Source organism: Lygodium microphyllum, chromosome 30 (assembly GCF_053477565.2).
Source record: "Lygodium microphyllum isolate KBCC chromosome 30, Lygodium_microphyllum_v1.1.10, whole genome shotgun sequence".
NCBI classification, from domain to species: domain Eukaryota; kingdom Viridiplantae; phylum Streptophyta; class Polypodiopsida; order Schizaeales; family Lygodiaceae; genus Lygodium; species Lygodium microphyllum.
In genome coordinates, this window is record NC_141164.1 from 38,641,333 (window position 1) to 38,653,891 (window position 12,559).

A 12,559-nucleotide genomic window follows, 5' to 3' on the forward strand; every position below is an offset into this window, starting at 1 on the left:
GACTCATGGCCATGCTAGAGCATCATCAACACTTAAAAAAAAGTGAGCTATTTATTTATTGACATAAATTTACTAAATAGAGAATGCGTAATAAGCAATCAATTTAGTGACATCCCTCCAGCTTCTAAATAGTTGACCTCAAGTGTAGAGGGGATACATAGTCCTTAAGAAGATTTGGAAAGTCTTATAATTCTCTCTCAGTCATAAGCTGAGCGTCCGATAATTCTTAAATTTAACTAGATATTTCCATAATACATTACGTGACCTTAAAGTATTGTCTTGATGGTGTAAAATTCTTTCAGGCACGAGGAACTCTTTTGTTTCTTCTATGTTAGGTAAATCTTTCTTGATTGGTTCCACTCGAGGTCACTGTGATAGAGCATTTGCTACCACATTCTTAGTTCCAGATGTGTGAAGGATTTGAAAGTGAAACATAGATAAGAATTTCACCCCAACGCATCTGTTTCTCTAAGAGCTTCTTCTGAGTGAGGAAGTATCTTAGACTTTGGTTATTTGTTTTAATAACAAAATCTACACCAAGTAAATAGTGTTTCTACACTCGAAGAGCATGTACCGCCGCCATAAGCTCTTTCTCATATACTGAAGCATGTAGCTCATGATCCTTGAGGTGTCGGCTCTCAAATGCTATTGCATGATGCTCTTGGTCCAATGAAATCCCTAGAAGCATTGTAGTGAACTTCAAAAGGTTTTTGAAGATCCGGAACTATGAGAACTGGTTCTTGAGTCATAAGAAACTTAATTCTTTCAAAGGCTTGTAGTTGCCTCGATCTCCAGTAAAAAGGCATTCACTTTTTAGCAAGGCCATATAGAGGAGATGAAACATACACAAAACCTCATCTGAACCTCTTGTAGTATGAACATAGGCCCAAGAAACTTCTAAGTTCATGTACAGAAGTAGGTGTAGGCCATTCAACAATGGCTCGAATCTTCTCAGGATCCATTCTCACCAGATTGTGTGAAATAATATGGCCCAAGTAATGAATTTTCAAAAAGAAAAAATCACTCTCCTTAGCATTGACCTGTAGTCTATGCTTGCGAAGATCTTGAAAAACAATAGATAGATGTTTTCTATGCTCTTCTTCAAACCGTGAATATATTAGAATGTTATCAAAGAAGACACCTGTGAAGTTTGAGTGAGGTTTGAAAATTCTCTCCATCATTAGATTGAATGTGGCAGGTGCATTAGTCAAACCAAATGGCATGACTAAGAACTCGTATAGTCCAAACGTTGTACAAAAGCTATCTTATGAACATCTTCAGGTGCTATCCCTATTTGATGATAGCCACTCTTGAGATCAATGTGACTAAAGATACTAGCCCCTTGCAACTTATCCAAGATGTCATGTATCCTTGGGATAGGAAAACGATTCTTGATTGTAATCTTGTTCAAATATCTGTAGTCTATGCATATACAGAAAGAACTGTTAACCGTTAGATGAACAAGGTGGAAAATCTGGAAAAGCTAAAGTAGAAAACAAAGGCCAAGGCAAAGTGAAACAGAAGACAAAGGCACGCCAAGAAAAATCTAGAAACACAAGAAGCGCAGAAAAGTCCTAAATAAGGGAAAAAGGCGCACAAGGAAAAGCGCAAGTCAATACTTTTGTAAAAGAGCACAAGCACATCATGATTTAATTTAAGAAGCGTCGGGCTCTCACCCGTGCAATTTGTAAATGTAGACGGGTGGTGGAAAGAAAGCTAGGAAGACAGAATGACAATGGGAAAAAGGGCCTAGGCCACATCCGGCCATGTAAAAAAGAGGATAAGGGGATGACCGCCCAAAAGAGATTTAGGGTTTTGTATATAAAGTTGAAAAGTGAATGAGAAGCTCATTCTTGTGTGTGGCCAAAAGTGGGTCTCCTCCTCTTCTTCTTCTTCTTCTCTCCTTGCTTGTGTGTGCTCTTGAGAGAGGGAGTGTGAGAGTGTGAGGGAGTGAGTGTGTGAGGGTAAGGGGCCAGGAAGGAGAAGCTCTCCATCTTCTCCTCTCTTCTTCTCTTCTCTTCTCTTCTCTTGTCTTGCTTGCGACGATGGAGCTTGGAGCGTGGAGCTTGAGGATGGAGCTTGCTTGAAGCTTGCACTTGGATCGTGGAGCTACAGGAGTGCGCGAGAGAGGAGGTAACTCGATCGGCATGGAGGTAAGCTCACTACACGCGTAGATATGGATGGCGCGTCGGCTATGTGAGAGGTAGCCATTAGTGCTCGGCTTGGAGCGCTTGAAACAATAAGCGGTTCGTGGGTCTTGGCAGTTGAGCGAAAGCTCCCACATTTTGGTTTCGTTTCCAGGACCAACAAATTCAAGCCTTGAGCGCTTGCGCACTTCAAATCGAGCATTGAAGTAGGGTTTTTCACGAACCGGTGCTTGAGGTACATAGGTAGGAAGCGAGGGAGTTTGAAGAGGTATTTGATCTCCTTAGCAAAAGCGTAGGAGGATATCCAAACGAAAGACCAAGTCTCGAGTCAAAAACATTGGAGTGATCGAGCCCCTCACGGTCGAAATCAAGAAACCAAATAGGACTAATCAGAGGGTAGATCCTCAGCCCAGCATGCTTGACAAGCAGATATCATATGTAATCATTGAGGATACACAAAAGCCACTAGTGCCCGAGGAGCCTTTGATTCCTCAAGAGGATAACAAGCATCATAGGCACAACATTGCTCATGGCAAGGTTAAATGCTCAACAAAGCAAATGGCACAGTCGTCTAATAGCCTCGAGCAAATCATTCAGCCAGTGCCAAGTCCACTTAAGAGTCCTAGATCTCCTACACCCTCTTTTCCCAAATAGACACAGGAAGCACAACAGCAGTCGTCAAGGGCGGCTGCTCAATCCCAATCTCTATCTCCATCTAAGCTTCCAAATGTCCAAGAGGTGGGACATGACACCAGTTGTAGCTCTCGGCCCAAGGATATGCCTGTGCAACCTAATGTGACTAGATCAACTCATGCTTGATCTACACAGGTGAATGCTCAAAGGGCAACGAAAGACATGACCACTTCTGATCGCCCTAGGGACTTGACACTGCAATCCACCAAGAGTAGCCAACCCCCTGGACTAGCCGCTACTACTTCCAATTAGGGATCACAACAGTCACAACCCCTGGCCGTGACAACGCCCCTTGCAGAACATGTCCTTAGCAGTTCACCTGTGGAGGACGTGTCACAACCAACATCCTTGACAACTCCAGCACTTCCAAAGTTCTTAAAGCTTAAGCTGGAGGAGTTAAATAGAAAGGAATTGACTGAAGAACTAGACTCTCCAAAAAGAGAGGCAGTCGTACCCTCACAACCTAGCGAGGCTATTCAGCAGGCCACAACTATGCCCCATGAGGACACACTAGAGAAAGAGAATGCTGAGGCCCAGCCAAGCACATCAACGGACTGACCTAGTTCAAGGTCCGGAGTCTTCAAGGGATACACCTCGATTGCCTAAGAAAAAGAAAAGAAAAGAAAGAAAACAAAAACGGCAGTTGCAAGTGGCTGTAGACCCCAAGAAGATTGAAACCAAGAGTGCCAAAGAGCTAAGGAATAAAGCATCGAGACCATCCACCAATGAACCCATTGATGTCTCTCCTAATAGCGGTGAAACCTCAGACACATCCGTGTGCTCTGAAAAATCAAAGCAGCTATTACCATCAATGGTTGCTTTCAACACTCAATCCATCAACAATAGAACTCGCATTGACCAATCAAGAGTGGATACAATGCTGTCATAACAGGGTGACAAATTTATTCCAGTCATGTCGAAGGAGAACCATGACGCAATAACAAAGCCTCGGGAGAAACATGGAAACCCTGAGAGCATAAGAAATCCTAGCGTTGGCCAATCTTGCTCATTTAGGCCTGAGCCCCTAGCTATGCTAAAGCCTAGGCAAACTCTTAGGACCTTGCATGAGATAGCAACCAAGCAAGCCCTCGTTGAACATAGAAGTGTTGCAGAATGCTTAACTGAGTTGGATGCTAAGCTCAAGGTGTTCGCACGTGTCTACATCCTTGCGGACATGGGCGTATTCCCTAAGGAGTAGCTTGGAGAATACTTGCCATTTTCCCTATCCTGGGAAGAGTAAGAACATCTTAACGAGCACTATGACAAGCTCCTTCATGAACGCATACGACTCATCTCGGACGAGGAAGCCGACGAACTACGCTTAACTGTAACATTCAATGATGTGCTCTACCAATCAAATCCCTTAGAGATAGAGAAACTAAAGCGACAATCGGAGGGTCAAAGTCAATTTGAGAAACATTGGTTTGAAAGCTATGTTGCAATGGCCAAACTAGGAGCCCAAATCATGACAGTCTCGGAAGAGCGATTGGCCAAATGGCGGTCTCAAAGAGACCCAACCTATGTGGCGCCAACTTCCTTTCGAGTGCTAACTGCCATTCGAGGAATGGACTTAGCTGGAACTAGCCAAGAGAACTCTTTGGCTGATAAGGTTCTCACTGAGGAGGAGCTACATGTTGCAAGTAGACTCGGACAAGGTACCATGATGCTTGACGTTGCAAAATACCTGATGTTATTAAGAAGGCTACCACGAGTACTGGATGCATGTGCCACATTTCACTACAATGTCGAGTTCTACAATTGGTTTTTATCATCGTGAAATGACATGGATTCGTAAATTTGTATATAAATAAACAATGACTTTTGTGACCCTGTATAGATAAGATCAACACACACAAGCAATGATAGTCAAGCACAGGGAGAAGAGTTGGGTTTGACAAGCTGAGCTCCTTAGGTCCTCCTCTCACCACACATTGAGAAGTCGTGTGATTGTTCCTGCCTCCAGGAGGAGGGCATGCAACCCTCATTATCGCCATACGAAGCTTTGATCAACATCTCTGATGGTGTAGATGGGGCACCATCCCTTTCTATACACCTTTCCCCTTTTTTGGTCTATCCTTCAAGGGATGAGCCCTGCTCCACTCCATGACAACCAGTCCATGCAACTTAGCATAAGCCAAGATTTGCTAATGGCTGGAGGCAAAACAAACATCATCATGGGGGCCATCCCTCTACAACAAACACTGCATGGCTCACCTCTCCCCTCCTCATCATATGCGCTTGATAACCCATTGTATAATCCCTTCCATGCGAATAGTTTTATCCTGCCTCAAGGCCTAATCCTTGGTTTGCATTTTGCAGGTCCCCCTACGGTAGCCAGCATGGAGCACCCGGGGCAGATGGCTTGCAAGGACGCTATCTGTCGTCGAAGGGAGCATGCATCAAGAGCTCCTCCGCCGGAACGCTATGTACCTACCCTTAAAAGGTATGCAAAGAAATGAGGTCCCAAGCGACATCGCCTCGGACGTAGGCTGAAAAATGCCCAAGCAAGGGGAATAGAAGCTCAAGGGAGCACATGGGGCGTAGCAATACCGGTCATGTGGGCCCCCACCAAATGCTCAGGCACCAGGTGCTCGAAAGAGCAAAGGGCAGCTTGAGACAAGCAAGAATTTGATGCATTGTTCAAAAGCATTCTGGAAATAGTTGCGGCCAGGGACTACACCATTCAAGTCTTGGCCGACATCTTCCCTACCAAACCCCTCAAGAGCCCCTCACCGACAGAGCCTCAGTCGCCCGACCACCCGAACTCGCCCCGCCTCGTACAAATAGAGTAGCACCATGTTGTATAAAAGGCTTATCAAATGCTACTGGGCCATGACTTTTTGTCTTTAAATGGTTAAGTGCTGACATGTTCCCCAATTGTACAAACTTTTCATATCTGTGTTTAGTATATTTCACGTCTTTAGCCAAAGAAAAATCTAATCAAGCGCAGGTGATAAGTATCTAAGTCAACACCATGGAATTCAGATAAGTGATATCTCTTTGCGTTGCACTGGTTTAATTATAGTTGCGGCATATGCCGTGCATGTACTCTCATGAAGTGACAAGTGGATGGAGGATGATACAGGTCTTTGTGCGAAAGTGTTCAATGCCCAAGTCACCGCAAGACCACTGACCCCACAAAGAGCCGCGACAAAGCCACGCTGCTGGAAGTGAAAATCCCCCTTGCCGACCACCCACATCGCATGGTCCAAAGCATAGTCATGGGCTATGCTCTCTTTCTGGGTTAAGCTCTATATTTGGCTCACCACAGTTGTTACCTCAATTGTACCGACATCGCGTGTCACAAAGAGGTTTGCAAAATCTCAAGTGTATCTCCCCATCTCAACAACTGTTTCTCTAACAACGAGGCTAGGACACAATCATTACTGTAATATCCATTTCCTGATCTTTCGAAGCTTGACATTTCCCAACCCATTGAAAGGCTGATAGCCTCAACATATTGCAATCGTTGTACTCAAGCAAGTCCCAAAAAAAGAATAAGAAAGAAAGCAAGAAAGAAAGAAAGAAAGAAAAAAGCACAAGAAAAAGAAACGAAAAAGAAAAGGAAAAAGGAAAAAAGAAAAGAAAAGAATGAAAAGATACAAAGCACCCACGATCACAGCACATCACCTAGGGGTCCTCAAATTAGGTACGTCCAGTGACCTTGTTCGGCTAGCTCCGTCCCTAGTCCTCTAGCCCTTTAGCATCACCCACAATTGTTCCGGGCACATCAAGGGCTAGACATACCTTAGGAGCTTGTCTCTCCTATGGTTAGATCTGTTACTCTAACCCATTCACATGATTCCCTCTTGCACTCTACCTTAACACCATTGCAATCAATTGTGGTAAGCACCGCACGAATGGCCATGAAAAGTACACCGTCCTCATCAGGCAAGTCCAATAGCTCCTAGCTACTGAAAGTGTGGTGTCCCTGTGTTCAATTATGTTACGTCGTGCAGTCACAATGCAAAGGATGTCTCATACACCTTCACGTGTACTTCTTCTTAACATAGACAACTTTGCTTTATCCACAAATTGTTGTGAGAAACTAGTCCGCGGTCTTCTAACTATGTAATATCTAAGTATGCACGAGCACTCACATAATATATGCACCGAAATATACACACAGTTTGGGTCCTCAAATGCAGGACAATACTCTCAGCTTGCTTAGAGTTCAAACTGTCTCCCCAACTAATTGAACTATGTCTTGTGCACGATAGAGAAGACTAACACTACCCCTAGGGAGAGACCACCTATGAAAGGTTTTCAATTGCAGGTATTGAAGACTCCAACGAAAGTTTCATTCGCTCTTCATCGACACCCAACTCTGAATTCTTATCCTTTATCATCCTGCAAGCCTGCCAAGAATCGTCATGTGCAGAATCCCCAACAAAGAATAGCTCTACCACCAACTTCAACAACCCTACCACCAGCCACCTAGGCCACCAACATGCCCCCAATGACCTTCCTCCACACCACCACCAACACTTCTCCATGGCAACCACCGATGTTCCTCCCACCCACGTCTTCAGTGCATGCCAAAGCATGCTACCTATGACGGTGAGTACCATGGGACTGGCACTCCTCTAGGAGAGGGGTAATGTTAATCGTTAGACGAACAAGGCAAAAAATCTAGAAAAGCTAAAGCAGAAGACAAAAGCCAAGGCAAAGTGAAACGGAAGACAAAGGCATGCCAAGAAAAATCTAGAAACACAAGAAGCGCAGAAAAGTCCTAAATAAGGGAAAAAGGTGTACAAGGAAAAGCGCAAGTCAATACTTTTGTAAAAGAGCACAAGTGCATCATGATTTAATTTAAGGAGGGTTGGGCTCTCACCCGTGCAATTTGTAAATGTAGACGGGCGGTGGAAAGGAAGCTAGGAAGATATAAGGACAATGGGAAAAATGGCCTAGGCTATGTAAAAAAGGGGATAAGGGGATGACCGCCCAAAAGGGATTTAGGGTTTTCTATATAAAGTTGAAAAGTGAATGAGAAGCTCATTCTTGTGTGTGGCCAAAAGTGGGTCTCCTCCTCCTCCTCTTCTTCTTCTCTCCTTGCTTGTGTGTGCTCTTGAGAGAGGGAGTGTGAGAGTGTGAGGGAGTGAGTGTGTGAGGGTGAGGGACTGGGGAGGAGAAGCTCTCTATATTCTCCTCTCTTCTTCTCTTCTCTTCCCTTCTCTTCTCTTGCTTGCGGCGATGGAGCTTGGAGCGTGGAGCTTGAGGATGGAGCTTGCTTGAAGCTTGTACTTGGATCGTGGAGCTATCGGAGTGCGCGAGAGAGGAGGTAACTCGATCAGCATGGAGGTAAGCTCACTACACTCGTAGATATGGATGGCGCATGATCGGCTATGTGAGAGGTAGCCATTAATGCTCAGCTTGGAACGCTTGAAACAATAAGCAGTCTGTGGGTCTTGGTGGTTGAGTGAAAGCTCCCACAAGAACCATCTTTCTTTTGAACAAGTAAGACTGGAGAGTAGTATGGAGAAGAGCTAGGTTGAACTAACCCTTTTTCCAACAGTTTCTTTACTTATTTTAGGATCTCCTCTTGCTGACTTGCACTTACTCGGTAAGGCAGTTGGTTAGGTGGTGAACTGCATGGGATAAGATCAATTGTATGATTTTCTAGCCGCTTAGGAGGTAACTCTCCTGGGAGTGAATCACCAAAACAATCTTCATATTGTTTAACAAAATCATGTCTAGCTTGATCAATTAAAGAGAGGGGTTCTTTTAAAGTCTAAGACTTAGAAGCATTAGTTGGTATTGTGTGTTCATTAGAGGCATCAAGTGCCCTTGAATCATTATTTTCTTTTAACTCTCTCACAAAAATCATGTTTGCAGAAATAGCTTTCTTCATTTCTTTAGAAATGCTAACATGACTAACCATTGGCATAGCCAATCTCTAGCATCAGCGATGCATACTATGTTCCCTTGCCTTGAATTGAAATGCAAGGGTCTTCTTAACAAAATCGGGAAGAGGTCTAATCTTGTAATGCCAAGGCATACCTAAGATAACATCACAGTTACCAATGGGTGAAAGTAGAAAAGATTCTTGGTCGTGGTAATCCCCAATTCTAAGATTCAACTTCCCCTGGATAGGAGTAGAATTGGTTGTAAGTCCTTCGAACCTGATCCAATTGGTGTCCCCAATCAATCCGGTGGAATTTGTAGCCTTTCAGTAGTACCTGCTCACACAAAATTATCTGTGGACCTTGGATCAAAGAGTATCATAACTCACTGATTGTTGAGTGTCCCCGAACCCTTTAAGAGCTGTCTCTTCTTCTCATTTGAATGAGTGTTAGCTTGCACATCCAGAATAGAATTTGAGGATGGTGGAGGAGGATCTTTAATCACATTTGCTTCCTTCCTTTTGTGAGGACAATCAGGCTTCATATGCCCTAACTCACCACAAAGAAAACACCTTCCTTCCTCTTTGTACTTTTGTATCTCAGAGGGTGAGAGATATTTGCACTTCTTCTTGTTATCCTCTGGCTTTGAATATCAGTCATGGGTAGAGGTAGGTCTTCTTGGGTTAGTCCTGTCTCTTGGTTGATCATAGAACTGCTCTTGTCTAGCTCTATAAGAACTCGTCTCCAACTTTCTAGATATACCAAGTGTATGCAAACTTTCAGCTATGATGGCAGACTCCATCATGCGAGATAAGGTTTCATGTGGATACACCTTCATGGTTCTATGTAAATGAGGGAGTAGGCCAGCTTCAAACTTCATTTTCTTCTCTTCATTATTGATCTTCATGAAAGAAGTAACCTTGAGAAGAGTAGACCAAAAGTTGTACACATAACTAGTGACCTTCTCATGCTCTTTCTGGCCTAGCCAATCCCACTCCTTCTTGACATCATTCTCAAAATCAGGGAGGCAAGAACTGAGCATAAAACTTATTCTTGAACTTTTTCCAAGTCGTAGGTTTTCTTCCCTCCAAAATGAGAGTCAGCCACCAATTGCTAGCGGTGTCTTTCAAGTACATGCCTACATGCCTGAGCTTGGACTTTTTTGAGAAATTACCATCAATAAAAGCAACTTCAAATTGCCTGATAAAGGCTAACGCCTTAGCAGGGTCTCTCTTACCGGAGTAAGAGTCAAACTTTATGTCCTTATCCCCACACTTGAAAGTCTTAGTCTTCTTAAAATTGCTCCTCTTATGGTCCCTATTTGTCTGTTTGCGGATTGCATGATACTTAGAACCAAGAGAGTAGAAACTAGAAGATGAGGAGGAGGAGGAGGAGGAGGAACTTGAGTAATCAGGGGAGTAGTTGGCTGCTGAGGGAGATGACTTTCTCCTTATCCGCCTCACTCAAGGTGAGGTCTTTTTACTCTTCTTGACCCAAAAGTCCTTCTTCCTTTTAGGAAGCTTCTCAACAATTGGATGCTTTGCACATTCACCATCAATTGGTGCAGTGATGTTTTCTCCAGTATCACCATCTTTTGGAGGATGCCATCCTTCATAAGTAGCTTCTTCCCTTGCTCTTAAGCTTTCAATCAATTGACTCTACTTTGGGAATCTCCAACAAGCTATGATACTCTGTCAATTGAGCCTATAATTGCTCACTTGTGATGGAACCTGAAATGGGCCGGCACTGGCTATAGCACTAGCCGGACCTCATGCTCATGACACACAAACACCCTCACGGCCTCGTGGACCAGGAGCATCAATCTAATGCTAAAGGACAAACCACCCTAAAGCTTAATTCATGCGTTTATAATTTATAGTCTAACATTTCTCTAAAACTCCTCACAGGGAGAACCCTTATACATTGGCAATGCCACGATCACACACACATAGGAGGCACTCCGCCGACTAATAGTCGGAGCCCCACTGCAGCTCTCCTACATCTCAGGGATTGGCCCTTTGATGCGCTACTAGACATATAACATATACGAGCACCAACTCCTCTCAAGGTACCAATATTTTAATTTCCAGGATGTACCATTCCTGACAACAATTTCCCTTTTAGGACCCAACGACTAACCTACAGCTTGGGACGCCCTCTCACGCTCATCGTTGGTCACAACCTAAGAAAGACAGGTGCCATGTATCCAGGAGGTTTTTCTGATACCCTTTAATTATTATGCTCAATGCAAATTGTGTATGGCTATGTGCTCGGACAAAAGAAAAATCAGCATCGTGCATAATGCATAAAACATTCTTTCCATGAATTTCACTAGCGCGTACTGCGTTGAAAGGAGGCACTGAGCCATGTGCTCATGCTACCATCCTCTTTATTCAAACCGTTTTCTATATGCCAAGTGCAATGCATAAATCAAATCTTTTCTTTATCTTTCAGTGTTTCAGCCCCTCTTCATCGAACTCTTAGCATTTTGCATCATTGATCGGTCAGATTGGGTTTCTATGCATTTTTCCTTTTTAAAAGAACAATAAATACACACAAAGCATAGAAACACGGACAAACTGAGGCCAATCTTGTGCTTTGCCATCGTTATACATTGCACAAACATAGATATAATTTTTCCTAATTTTCCTCAGTCCATTTTTTATTTTTCCCTAATTTTAAACCCATTTTTCCCATTTTTGCGCATTTTTCTCTATTTTTTAAAAATAAAAAATGACTGAAAATGAAAGTTGATTGTGGGCTGTGGCCCTTAGGTTCATTGACAGCAAAAACTCAGATTTAGTTGGTGTGACATATCATATTTCTCATTTATATAGCAAAAAACCCAATTTTACCCTTAAAACACGTGTTTTCATGTATTTTAACACTAATTCCGGCCATGTAGCCTTATATTTTCTGATTTTCAGAGCATAAACTGATCAAAATCATAGCAAACAATATCATAATGAACTTTCATCCCATATGAACAAGGTTTCATAAAGCAAATATCATAAAAAGATCATTTTTCTTTATAAAAATAGCATTACCGCTTATTTTCAGGTCTCGATTTCTTGGTCTTGATTACGGGACTGATTTCTAGCATGCATTTAATGATCAGCATCTTTAAGAACAGCACTCTTCATGTCTTCATCCATCCGGAAGCAATCCGGTCTCATTCGGACAAGCTTTCCTCCACCATTCTTCATTGTCTTCTTCCACACAAGAATAACCCCTTAAGGGAGAGAGAGGGAGGAGAGAGAAAGACTAAAATCAGAGATCTTCATCCAAGCCACCATTTGGCAGGCGAGAGGTGGCGATAGAGTCAGCATACAGGAGGGAATCAAGCCCCATAGTCATTTGGGGGGGTTGCTCACAGCCAGCATTCTTGATCATCCACAAAATGGGCGCAAATTTCGGCGCATGATGGCGTGCTCTCTCTCCACGATTTCTTGCTTCTTCTCTCTCCACGTTTTGTCATGTGGCATAAAATGCTTCTTGGCCCCAAAGGTCACTACCCCACTTGGCCAAAACAAGTCCACCTTTTCAAATCTTGCCCATTTGTTGGCCATTTCCCCATTCGGTGTCCAAATCGAGTGCTGTAAATTTCTGTGCGTCTGTCTTGACATACTGCATTGACCGGTAGCTCTTGACCACCCGCACGGAAGTCTGAAAAATTATCAAAAATCAACAAGTGTTGCTCGGGCGCCTTTAAAGCACTTGATGCTTAAAATCATCCTAGCTGGAGCCGCCGCCTTTGACGTTGAATATTTTTCCCTTGATATTCGTAATTTTTAGCTATTTTTAAGCACTTATTAGCATCAAAACTCCGCTCTCATTGGCAACCACGGGATAGGGCGATTCACCCCATTGAATCCC